The sequence below is a fragment of the Trichomycterus rosablanca genome, chromosome 14 (assembly GCF_030014385.1).
Source record: "Trichomycterus rosablanca isolate fTriRos1 chromosome 14, fTriRos1.hap1, whole genome shotgun sequence".
Taxonomy (NCBI): Eukaryota; Metazoa; Chordata; class Actinopteri; order Siluriformes; family Trichomycteridae; genus Trichomycterus; species Trichomycterus rosablanca.
In genome coordinates this window covers 34,006,396-34,019,429 of record NC_086001.1, presented here as the reverse complement: position 1 = coordinate 34,019,429, position 13,034 = coordinate 34,006,396, and positions in this window count along the sequence as shown.

Here is a 13,034-nt window from a genome sequence, read left to right as displayed (position 1 = left end):
TGGTATGTGTGGAGAAAACCAGGCACTGCTCATCACCTGCCAAATACAATCCCAACAGTGAAACATGGTGGTGGCAGCATCATGCTATGGGGGTGTTTTTCAGTTGCAGGGACAGGACGACTGGTTGCAATTGAAGGAAAGATGAATGCGGCCAAGTACAGAGATACCCTGGAGGAAAACCTCTTCCAGAGTGCTCTGGACCTCAGACTGGGCCAAAGGTTTACCTTCCAACAAGACAATGACCCTAAGCACACAGCTAAAATAACAAAGCAGTGGCTTCAGAACAACTCTGTGACCATTCTTGACTGGCCCAGCCAGAGCCCTGACCTAAACCCAATTGAGCATCTATGGCGAGACTTGAAAATGGCTGTCCACCAACGTTCACCATCCAACCTGAGGGAACTGGAGAGGATCTGCAAGGAAGAATGGCAGAGGATCCCCAAATCCAGGTGTGAAAAACTTGTTGCATCATTCCCAAGAAGACTCATGCCTGTACTAGCTCAAAAGGGTGCCTCTACTCAATACTGAGCAAAGGGTCTGAATACTTATGACCATGTGATATTTCAGTTTTTCTTGTTTAATAAATTAGCAAAAATATCTACATTTCTGTTTTTTTTCTGTCAAGATGGGGTGCAGAGTGTACATTAATGAGCAAAAAAAAAAACTTTTCTGATCTTACCAATTGGCTGCAATGAAACAAAGAGTGAAAAATTTAAAGGGGTCTGAATACTTTCCGTACCCACTGTATATATCTCAGCAGAGAAGTGATTTACATTTAATCCTAAACACAAACAAGGAATTGAAAGGCTATTCTGTAAAGTGAAATGACATGAACTTAGATAAAGCTTTTATGATAAGAATCTAAGTCATGTAAAATGCTGTATGTATATTTGTGTGAATTAGTTTCTACTGTATATGAGGAACAATAAGAAAACTAGAAGAGGAAACACCCACCTATAGATTTATCTGTATTTATGGTGTAGAAATATTTACTCTGCACTTGTGTGTCTGTGAACTGTTTGATTTACTACTGTGGTCAAGCCTCCACTTCAAAATGCTCAGTCAAATCAGCCCCCACATTGTTTGTGAAGATGTGCGTATACTAAACATTACGGTAAAAGCATCTGGCGGAACTATTTAGGATAGAATTTCAGGGTTTAAAATAAAAGGTTTGGTAATAACTGGACATTATGATTTTACTTTAAATTTAAAGTCAACTAAAACATAATCTAAGCTCATTTCCGTTTTAATTTACATTGTTATTAAATGGAATAATCTTGATTACATGAATTGTTATTGTTATTAAAAGGAATTCTCTTGTTTCCACAGAACAATTCCACTTTATAATGATAGTACACCACCTGTAATTTACACTAGGTTAATATCAAGACATTCTGACATTCTAAATACATTTTAGAAATGTGACAATATAAAAGGCCTTTATTATAAAGTTTAACGGTACCAAAAAACAGGGTTTAGATGCACATAAAATTTTTAGCATATAGTCCATGTGATTTGTACCGTAAAACAGGGTTTAAATCAGGGGTGGGCAATGAAATTTTCCAAGGGGCCACATAAGAAACTGGGACTGTTGTGGAGGGCCGGACCAATAAGGTGAACTTAATTCTGCTCAATATTCATTTTGTCTCTTTATTTACATTTTCAGCATTTAGCAGATATCTTTATCCAAAGCGATTTACAATACAGTTACAGTATACAGTCTGAGCAATTGAGGGTTATGGGTCTTGCTCAAGGGTCCAACAGCAGCAACCTGGCAGTGGTGGGGCTTGAACCAGCAACCTTCTAATTACTAGTCCAGTACCTTAAACTACAGTTACTTTTTTTTTCTTCTTCAACATTTATTTTCCATCATTAAGTGGAACTGGAAATTTGAATAAGATCCACATTGATCTGTGAAAAATAGTTTTTGTTTTCATTCCAGAATTACAGACCAGTGTCAGGAGGCAGGAGATCAGCAGTCAATTATGGCAGGACAAAACATTTTATAATAAATAAAAATACTCGAAATAAAATATTGAAAAATGTGTTTTGGTGTACATTTGTTTTTTTCTGTTACTGTTTTAATTGTACTCTATTATTATTATTATTACTTATAATTATAATAAAGTATATATATATTTTACAGAGTATTTTCATAGCAATAAGAAGCAAGAACAGTTGTAGTAGTCCCAGTGACCATTAAAGGTTACATATGGCTGGGGAAAGCCTTTTAAAAATCAACTGCAGGCCTTATCTGGGCCATATTTGGCCGGATAATGGCTGTTCTGGCTAGCAGGTGGTTAAGTGCTGGCATATTGCTGGCAGTCATGGCTGGGATCCGGGCAGCCGTATACGAGCCACAGTCTAACCGTCATTCATTTTGACACCGGGCCAGATCCGGCTGCCGGATGTGGGCCGACACAAAAAGTTCCGGCATGCCGGATATTTATATCATACATTTTTGCTAGCTGGGTACCCACCCAGTTCTTTACATCTATCTCCTATTGTCACTTCAGCTCAAGCCTACATACAAATACATTGTGAGTTTAGACATCCCATTTAACAACCGTGGACACATTTGCTGACATTGGATTCAAAACCAAACTCTCATCACACAGAGGACTCGGATGGAATTTACAGTTTAACAAATACATTTATTCATCAATAAAGAAACACTTGTCTCCCGACCCCTCAGTTTGTCTTGGTCAATTGGTCACATTCATGATAAGAAAACACCTGAACTACACAGTAGTATTTATTTATTTTTAAATGTAATTGTAAAACATGTCAGTGCAGTCTGTATTAGGATTTATATGAACTGGGTTTTATGCACTAGAAGATGGTGGGATAATTAAATGTAAATATGAGTATTTCTTTTAATAAAGGAGTTTAGCTACCACTAATTTGGTCTATAGATAAACACAAAGAACAAAGACTCATGATGATAGAACAATGCAACACTGTTCAGTCCACAGCCCTCCATTCACACCTTCTCATGTACATTCTGGTTGAGGACGGTTCATTATTTGCTAAGTGGAAATCATCTAAACACTAGAGTTTTGGAGTGTAGACCTAGAAGTGTTAAAGTAAGAAGCTATTCATTTATGAAAACTTAGCATTTATAATATGAAGAATTTATGCAAACACCATAAAGACCAGGGTAAAATTCCTCCACTTGAAAGTAAAAGTTGTTCTGTGTTTATTAAAGTAGATTAAACTTAAATAAAGAACAAAAACAGATTCAGATCTGAGGTTGGTACATTACACCACATTACATTTGATGATTAATGATCATATTCATACCATCATGTACATTTGATAATTGAAGTAGAACAGTTCTAGTGGATATTAGTAGAAAAAGAAAGTACAGATAGCTTTTTCTGTACATGCAGTAGTGAAGTATCATTTTATTTTCTCCTCTGAATGCGCTGGTTTTTTTCAAGACGACTCCAGTCACAAAAAATATAAAAAATGCTGCTTCCAGTAAAACTTTATCTGCACTATAAGCAGCAAAATGGGTCATCCTCTTATGTAAATGCGCTGGTGTGGTGTACGTAAAGGATATTCCTTTCACTAAAGTTATTTTCAGTTAGTGAATGGTGATACGACCTTTCTGGTGTTGTTGGAGAACATAAACACCGCTGGTGTTGTTGGAGAACATAATGTGCAATAAAATACTTCCCACACTCTTAACAGTGATGTAGTTTTTCTATGTGAATACGCTGATGCCGTTTAAGTTTATTTTCATGAGCAAAAATCTTTCCACACTCTGAGCAGTAATACGGTTTCTCTCCTGTGTGAATATGCTGGTGTTTTTGAAGGTGACCCTGTTGAGCAAAACTCTTTCCACACTCTGAGCAGTGATATGGCTTCTCTCCTGTGTGAACACGCTGGTGTACTTTAAGGTCACTACTTTGTGTAAAACTCTTTCAGGAGAGAAGCCATATCACTGCTCACAGTGTGAAAACAGTTTTTCTCGACAGAGTACGCTTCAACAACACCAGCACATTCACACAGGAGAGAAACAGTATCACTGCTCAGAGTGTGGGAAGAGTTTTACTTACAGTAATGCTCTTAAAGTACACCAGCGTATTCACACAGGAGAGAAACCGTATCACTGCTCAGAGTGTGGAAAGAGTTTTGCTTACAGTAATGCTCTTAAAGTACACCAGCGTATTCACACAGGAGAGAAACCGTATTACTGCTCAGTGTGTGGAAAGATTTTTGCTCATGAAAATAGGCTTGAGCTGGACGTCTATAAGAAGCAGCAGGGTCGGGCCTGGTTAGTACTTGGATGGGAGACCGCCTGGGAATACCAGGTGCTGGAAGCTTTTATCCAAACACACCCACCTTCACTCCAAACCTCCTGTTACACACTGACCCAGCGGCTCTTTCTTCATCAAAGCTACACAATCAGACAGAGATCAGCTCATACTTTCATTCTTACTACAGTAAAACACTCACCATCCCGCTCGTACTACAGGAAATTATGCTGTAAAAATTACAGAAAATGTCAATAGGTAACTTTGTTTAACTGAGCAAGTCATGTGACCCGTGTGTACTATCCAATGAAAGGTCAGTGTGTGTGTCTCTGTGGCATTCCCACAGTCCAAAGACATGCAATTGAGGTGCATTGGAGACACTAAATTGTCCATGACTGTGTTTGATATAAACTTGTGTAATTACAATGTTAATTAGCCTGAAGTAAATGTTAGCAATTCACGTGACCCGTGTGTACCGTCCAGTGAAACCGCTCTGTGTGCGTCTCTGTGGTGCAATCGGTTAACGAGTTTGGCTGGTTACTGAAAGGTTGGTGGTTCGAGCCCACCCAGAGACGAGTGTCTTTTATTGCACAACCTGTCTGTTGATCAAACGGATATGAGACACAACAACAATGTGTAGTCCCACAGAATAGTGGAAATAAGTAACTGAAAACATCCAGTAAACAACAGTCCTACAAGCACAAACATCCACCTGATAAGTCACCAGAGACCGGCTGTACAAAGTGGAAGAACGTCCTTTTGTTTTCAGTAGATGTTAAATGAAGATACTCAACCAACGTGGGGCTCGAACCCACGACCCTGAGATTAAGAGTCTCATGCTCTACCGACTGAGCTAGCCGGGCTTAAGCAGCATGTTAGAACAAACAGACAGCTCATCTGTCAGACCATCAGAGAGATGTAGGTTTAATTGACTAACATCACAACCAGGGGGGTATTCCAGAAAGCGGGTTTAACAAACTTCAAACTTAAACCTGAACTCCGAGTTGACTTATCTCACCGTGTCATAGCCAGAGTTTTCGGTTCCACAAAAGCGGTTCAGTGTTAGATTACTCAAGTCTGAGTAGATTGAACCCAGCAGAAGCGCGTTCACGGTTACCTATAAACAGGCATTCTCAATGGAGTGGCGATAAATAAATTCACCATGGATGTGAATGAAAGAAAAAGTAGTCCGTCATATTTTACACCAATAGAACTGTTATTTTTAATGTTTGCGTGTGCAGATCATGAAAATGTTTTAGACGTGAAAGTAATACAGCAGCGTCCGTAAAAAAAAGAACGTCGCAAATGGCAAAAAAAGTTAGAGTTTAAATTAATAAAAAAAACGTAACCATAATTAAACATTTAGCAGAAGGATAGGTAAAAATGTTTAATTTGTCAGTTGTAATAGGGCTAGTGATAGCTCAGTGGTTAAGGTACTGGACTAGTAAACAGAAGGTTGCCGGTTCAGGCCCCACCACCACCAAGTTGCCACTGTTGGGTCCCTGAGCAAGGCCCTTAACCCTCAATTGCTCATTGTGTTCAGCTCATTGTGTAAGTCGCTTTGGATAAAAGCGTCTGCTAAATGCTGAAAATGTAAATGTAAATCTAAGTGGAATCAGATGCACATGGCAGCAGATAAAAATGAAACACAAAAACTGTCTATGTTCAAGGCATGTTCATTACATGTAAATCATTAGTCTGTAGTGCATAAACTGTGGAATATTAAGAACTGCATTGGTACAGTCTGAACACTTTATTGCCATCTCTCCAGTGATTGGTGGTGTGGTTTTGAGCCTCCTGCAATTGTTAGTGATCTAAATGTTCCTATAGATCCTAATAAATATAAATAATGTTCTTTAATACAAAAAATAAAAAAACACTGTTGAAGGACGATAAAGAAACCATCTCCTCTGCCTCAGAGTGGGATGATACTGGGAGGCCTACAGAGGAACAGTACATGTTGAACATAGAGCATGGCATTTCATTTGATCTACCATTATAATGTGTGTGACTGTCTTCTAACAGAATGTGATGGGCAGTTCTGAATCAGATGAGGGACCATCCACCTCCAAAACTCAGCTTAGAACAGTAAAAATGTCTTATCTGAAATATTTAGAACACAAAAAGCTATGTTTGATCATGACATGCTATTTTTGTCTCTTTCTTTCAAGTTGGGTGTAAATAAGATGGACTATACAAGGTCCATCTGGAGAAACAAATTGCAAAGTGTGATCCTCATGTGGAGCATATAAAACAGACAAGGCTAGAAATTCAGTTGCTTGAATTTAAGATGGGTGTCGGTGCTAAGGGTGTATAAATATTAATGTTCTCACTAAAGAATAAGGACAAGGAAATAAACTCGTTGCATTGTTTTATTTTCAGTGATCATGGACAGAGCTTGACCATTTGGCTTTAATATTTGTAATGTGGGTAGCATCACATAAGATCTTAATGAAAGCATCTCCATAAGATGGAGAACAGTAGGTTGCAGAACATGTATTAAATGTTACACTGTTTTATTTGACATTTGTTCATTTTTTAAAATAATGGTCACTACCTGTATGTGGAGGGATATTCTGTCTGCTGTTCAAATAATAAAAGACAACATTTTAATAAAATAAAATCCACATCTGTCAGCTACCCACCCACACACAGCTGTAACATATATACATATGATAATATGTGTAAAAAATAATACTTGAATAGACCCATAACAGGGCAGTTGCAACATTCATTGATATGTAGTAAAATCATTATTTTACATCATTTTGCAAAGACTTTTTTTGTACAGATAGGGTTTCCAATCATTAATGTGGCTGTAAAAATACTACTACCAGTAAAATTATATACATTTAAACCACAAATGATTTTAGCTTACTAAACTGTGTGTGTTTAAGGTATTCTATATTAATCCATAACATTCCATCCATAATGTTATAATTAATGTAGTAACAAGCCTTTTTATTAATAGTGTGATTATTGTGATTAATAATGTTGCAACTGCCCCTTGTGGCAACCGTCCCCACTCTCCCCGAATTGACTGACTGTGATAAAAACGGAAAGGTTTGAGAATAAATCCATCCGGAAATGACTAATCTGAGTTTAATGACTCGTTACTGATTAAGATCTCTTCGAATAATTAGCGCGTCTGTATCCACTGGATCCTGGAGTAAAGGACACGCCGGGTTTACATGAGAAAAGTGTGAGTAACCCCGGGTTAGGTTTAAATTAACCTGCCAGCGAGCAGGTTAGCTTCAGAGCGTAAATTGCTATAGTAACTGACACAGGCTCTCTTTAATCCCGGTTTCTGGAACGGAAAACCTCGAGTTTTCTTTAATTCTGAGTTAATTTACCGGGTTTAATCACTTAACCCGCTTTCTGGAATACCCCCCTGGTGCCACAGTAGCTTCAGTTTATAACAATAACAACAGCCCATTACAACAGTCTAAAGCAGGGGTGCACAACATACGGCCCGCGGGCCAGATCCGGCCCGGCAAAACTCTCGATCCGGCCCGCCAAATAAAGTGCTGATGCATTTTTAAATAAATGATGCTGTCACTTTAAATTCACCGGGTAATTCCATGAAATTGTGACTGAAAAGTAAATGATGTAAATACAAGTTACCTCAGCGGTACCATGTGTTTGTCCAAACCAAGTACGAGTAAAAAAAGTAAAGTGGATCTCGAGCAGAGGAAATTTAACCCTGAATGGACATACAGGTATTTTCTCATGTCTGCTGTGCTTGCGACCACATTAATCAGCTGGTGTCAGAAAGATGCTGCAGTATCTCCCACTGACCAACACATTTCTTCTAACTACCTGATTTGATATAACTGTATTTAGTGCTGGGCGATTTTCATGATTAATTCGAATGAACGTTTTCACATGATGTTAGAAATGTGACAATCGCGATTGTTTACATACTTTATATTTTAATTAAAATACCAACATGTCATGAAGCAGAAACTGACCAGACGCTCGCGGAATATACATCAGGGAAAGTTTAATATCAAAAGGGCAAAAACAGTGTACAACATCCAAAACCAGAGGATAAACAGACAGGCAGGAAACGGAAGACAGCAAGGATTATACACGGTAACGGTTAGATTTAGAAATAAGGACACAAACACGATCGGCAAAACTTCACAACGAGACTCAAACAGAAGAGTTTAAATAAGATTCATGGAACCGAACACAGCTGAACTGAATCAAAACTCCGGAGACGGTGAGCGCGATCAGGATTGGCTGACCGGGGACATGTTATAGTCACGTGACAGTCCAGGGGCTCATGGAAATTGTAGTCCATATGGTTAGATTTACATTTACATTTTCAGCATTTAGCAGACGCTTTTATCCAAAGCGACTTACACAATGAGCGGAACACGATGAGCAATTGAGGGTTAAGGGCCTTGCTCAGGGACCCAACAGTGGCAACTTGGTGGTGGCGGGGCTTGAACCAGCAACCTTCTGCTTACTAGTCCAGTACCTTAACCACCAAGCTATCACTGGTTAGACGTGGAATGTGCCCCCTCCATCCACTCCCCAATCACAAGAGGACAAAATCAAAGCTGAGCTGAGTGTTTACTTGATGTCCCCCAGTGTAGATACTGATACAGACTCACTTATATGGTGGAAACAGTAAACAAGCTCGAGTTCCTTTTAAAAAACCTGTAAAGAACTGTTTGTGGTTTTGCACTTTTCTTATGCTGCACATTATTTAAAGTGAGTTGTTTGTGAGTTTTTTATATAAAGGATATAGCTAATTAAGATGTCTGTTTTGTTCAAATTATTGTTAATTATTGTTATATTGTTATAAAGTTTGATTTCCTTGAAAGGATAATTATAGGTGGTGCTGTTACTATTTTTGCATTTCTGCCGTCTTTTAAATAAAACATTTTCAATTGCATTATACAAAAACAAAAAAGAAATTGCAATCGAGACTCGATAATACACCTGAAATTAATCTTTTTTTTTTTTTTCAATATCACCCAGCCCTAACTGTATTACAAATTAATGTGGACAGATCTGTAAAAATGAAATGTGTGGCCCTCTGGTTTAGGTGTTTATGTGAAATCGGCCCTTGGTATAAAGAAGTTGTGCACCCCTGCTCTAACCAATTGAGCTAATCCATTAAGTTTTTGTTTTTAAAATCTTTGTACATAATTCTACACTAACTACATTCAACCAGCTGCATGGCAGCATAAAAAACATTTGAGAGTCTGCACACTTTCAGTGAAGTAGTGATGGGAATTTCGGCTCCTTTTAGAGAGCCGGTTCTTTCGGCTCCCAACTGGGTCCTTAGATTTTTTTGTTGCTTAAATTAATTTATTACCAAATTACATGTAAAATGAATTACTAATGTAAAAAAAAAAAAACATTGTATTAAATGTTTATTATTTAAATTGCTTTTATTTATATACTCAACATGGAACAGAGTGCTCCAACAATAAATTATAAAATACAAAAACAAAGACCCATCTCAATTAGACAAAAAGATCTGATTGTGTATATTAATTGTACATTTGCATCTAGAGCGGGACGGCACGGTGGCTAAGTGGTTGGCACTGTCACCTCACAGCAGGAAGGTCCTGGGTTCGATCCCCAGGTGGGGTGGTCCGGGTCCTTTCTGTGTGGAGTTTGCATGTCTTTCCCATGTCCATGTGGGTTTCCTCCGGGTGCTCCGGTTTCCTCCCACAGTCCAAAGACGTGCAACTGAGGTGAATGTTCCTGTCATGAATGTAACCAAAGTGTAAAACGTGACATTAAAATCCTAAACAAAACAAAATAAACAAGCATCTAGAATGAAACAGCATAACATCAACGAAGCATCACTCACACTCAACAAAATATAAATGAAAATGTGCAAAACAAAAAGAAAATCCAGGTGACAGTATTATTTGTAAGTATTTAGTGAAGATTAGCATTCAGAAAAACCAAGGAGCTCATCTTTGATGGGTTAATCCTGTTTCTCCTTTCTGTTATGATCTGCCCTGTTAAAAAGATTCTCTCTGAGGGGACAGATACACAGTCTATGTGCCATCACATGTAAACACAAACGCCACCATGTATCTTGACCAATCACGTGCGGTTTTGACAGAAAAAAAATGGGAAAAAACTAATCGGCTCCCAATCAGGAGCCGGATCCCGTCGTTCACTTTAAAGAGCCGACTCTTAGAGCCGGATCGTTCGCGACCGACCCATCACTACAGTGAAGCTCTGTAAAAATGAGCGGCTCCTAAACTGAATTTGGTTGTTATTGCACCAGAAATGCAGCAGCTTAATGTTATTTTAATGATCAGAGATCTCAGTCCTACTTCAGACATCACTGTCTAGTCATTTCTTATGTTCAGACTTTCTTAATACACATCTAAGAGGTTTAATGGGTTCTTATATGTGTGTTCTGTTTAAACTATATATTTCTTAAAGTTCTTGACTGAGCTTAATGCCGCCAACCACTGACTGGAGCAGATACGACTCAGGTCCTAGGATTTGTACGTGTAGATTCTGGGTTTTAGGAAGTTGAGCTACTGTTAATTTTTTTTTTCCAGTTGAACTAAAAACAACCTGAATTGATGTTTTAATTGTTCATTAAGACTTCACTAAGAGTTATTACCATCAAGCAAATGTAAAGCATATTTCTATATGAAGAGCATCTGTTTCTAGATAATATACACTGAGGTTTAAAGCATAATGGAGCAGGTTCAGTAATTGTGTAGTAGTTTAAAAGTGACAGTAAGTCTGTGTCTGTTTCTGTTGCTTATTCTGAATTGTGTTTGTTTGTAAACTGTAAATTAGTTCTTAATCTGGTCGTGATGTTAGTGAATTAAACCTACATCACTCTGATGGTCTGACCGATGAGCTGTCTGTTCTGACTTGCTGCTTAAGCCTGGCTAGCTCAGTCGGTAGAGCATGAGATGCTTAATCTCAGGGTCATGGGTTCGAGCCCCACGTTGGGTGAGTAGCTTTGTTTAACATCTACGCAAACCAAAAGAACATTCTTCCAATTTGGACAGAACTGAAGGGCTGTCAGTGTAGAATCGGGTATGTGGGTATATGCACTGCACTTGGACATCAGTTGGTTAGAGCGTGGTGCTAATAACGCCAAGGTCGTGGGTTTGATCTCCGTACGTACACTTTTGGACTTAAACTAACGAACGAGTGAGCTTTCTCTAACTAGCAGGTCCGATTGACCTGGGCTTCAAACGTTGTCTCTGACAAGTGTGAGCTCTGTGTACTTTGGTCAGTGGAAGTAGTTTTATAGCTTTATAAAAACATTTTACTTACTTACTATTTCCATTCTTGCAGGAGTGTGGGTTTACCTTCCACTTCAATAGTGAGGCGTGTCCAGCTCTGCTACACAAACTGTCATTTGTGTCCCTGTTAAAAACTTTAGCTCAGTTAAAGCAAATAAAGACACATTTAAAATCTTTATCTTTAATTACAGGTTTAAAGTTGTAATAAACAAATGTTTGCACAAATAATATAAAACCATTTCACTTATTTTAATTATCTCACAAATCACTTCTCAGTTTTAAAGGTCAAAGGCAGCAGCATCTTTTAGATCAGAACAGCTATTAACATAAAATATCACTAAAGAGGAAATCCTGAAGACAGCAATGTAAACCTTTCATTTAAATACAAGCTGCAGTAAAGTTACATAGTTGATCCATTGTAAAGAAAGAACCTCACATTTGGGTTGTTGTAATAACACAATGGTTAAACTGCACAACACAACAACCTTAAAACATTTTCACATGCATTCGGCCTTTTCTTTCCTGTATACCAAAAACAGTCACAAATCAGGTCTACAACACGTTACCAAAACACTTGGGACATTTTTATTTTTGCTTTCTTTATCTTGAAAGTTTACATTGTATTGAAACTAAAATAACCAAATAAGTAATTAACATTTATGTTCAATCATCATCTTAACACATATTACAAACTAATCAAGCTCGTCAAATTTCAGACATTGTTCACATAAACAAAAATCTCAAGTGGAAGCACAAGATTCATTTATTTATAGACGGTGCTGTTTATGGTTTTACACTTCAAAACATGAACAGTTTTCAAAAAAATAACAACAAACCCAACAGGAACATTTAATAATTAAAAAAATAAAATAATAATAATAATAGCAATAATAATAAGAATGTCACAAATCTGTACCCAAGCAACAAGCTGTAATTTATTTATTTATTAATTCATTTTGGTTTCAATACAACATCACATCAGCAAGAAAAAATGTGATTTGTAAGGTGTTGCAGGCAGCAAAGACGACTTTTCTGGTACATAGGAAAGAACAAATAAATATTACAAAATATTACCACCGATATCAGCAAGTAACTTTGTTTAACTGCCTTTGAAAATCAAAGGTCTCCTTGTACTGCATTTATTATTAGCTAAACTTAAAAAAGCCAAATTACAATCTTTACTGTTTAACTGACTTTTAAAGTGGAGTTTATAATCATGTGGAGTTCATCATCCATCTAGTGGTGCTAGAATTACATTACATCTTGTTCAATAGGTACAGATTTGTGACTTTATTATTATTATTATTAATGTATTTTTTATTCTTTTTAATAGTATTTGCATAATTTTATTTGCATTTTTCATACTGTCTCAACTTTGGGGAGTGTAATAGACTTGAGAAGAAAGAAGTTTAAGGTGAAAATGATCACATTTACCATTTTGTAATGTACAGAAATCTTCTCTTTTATGTTTTTAAATATTCAGTTTGTCTTTTATTTAATTTAGTTTTAATATCTGAAT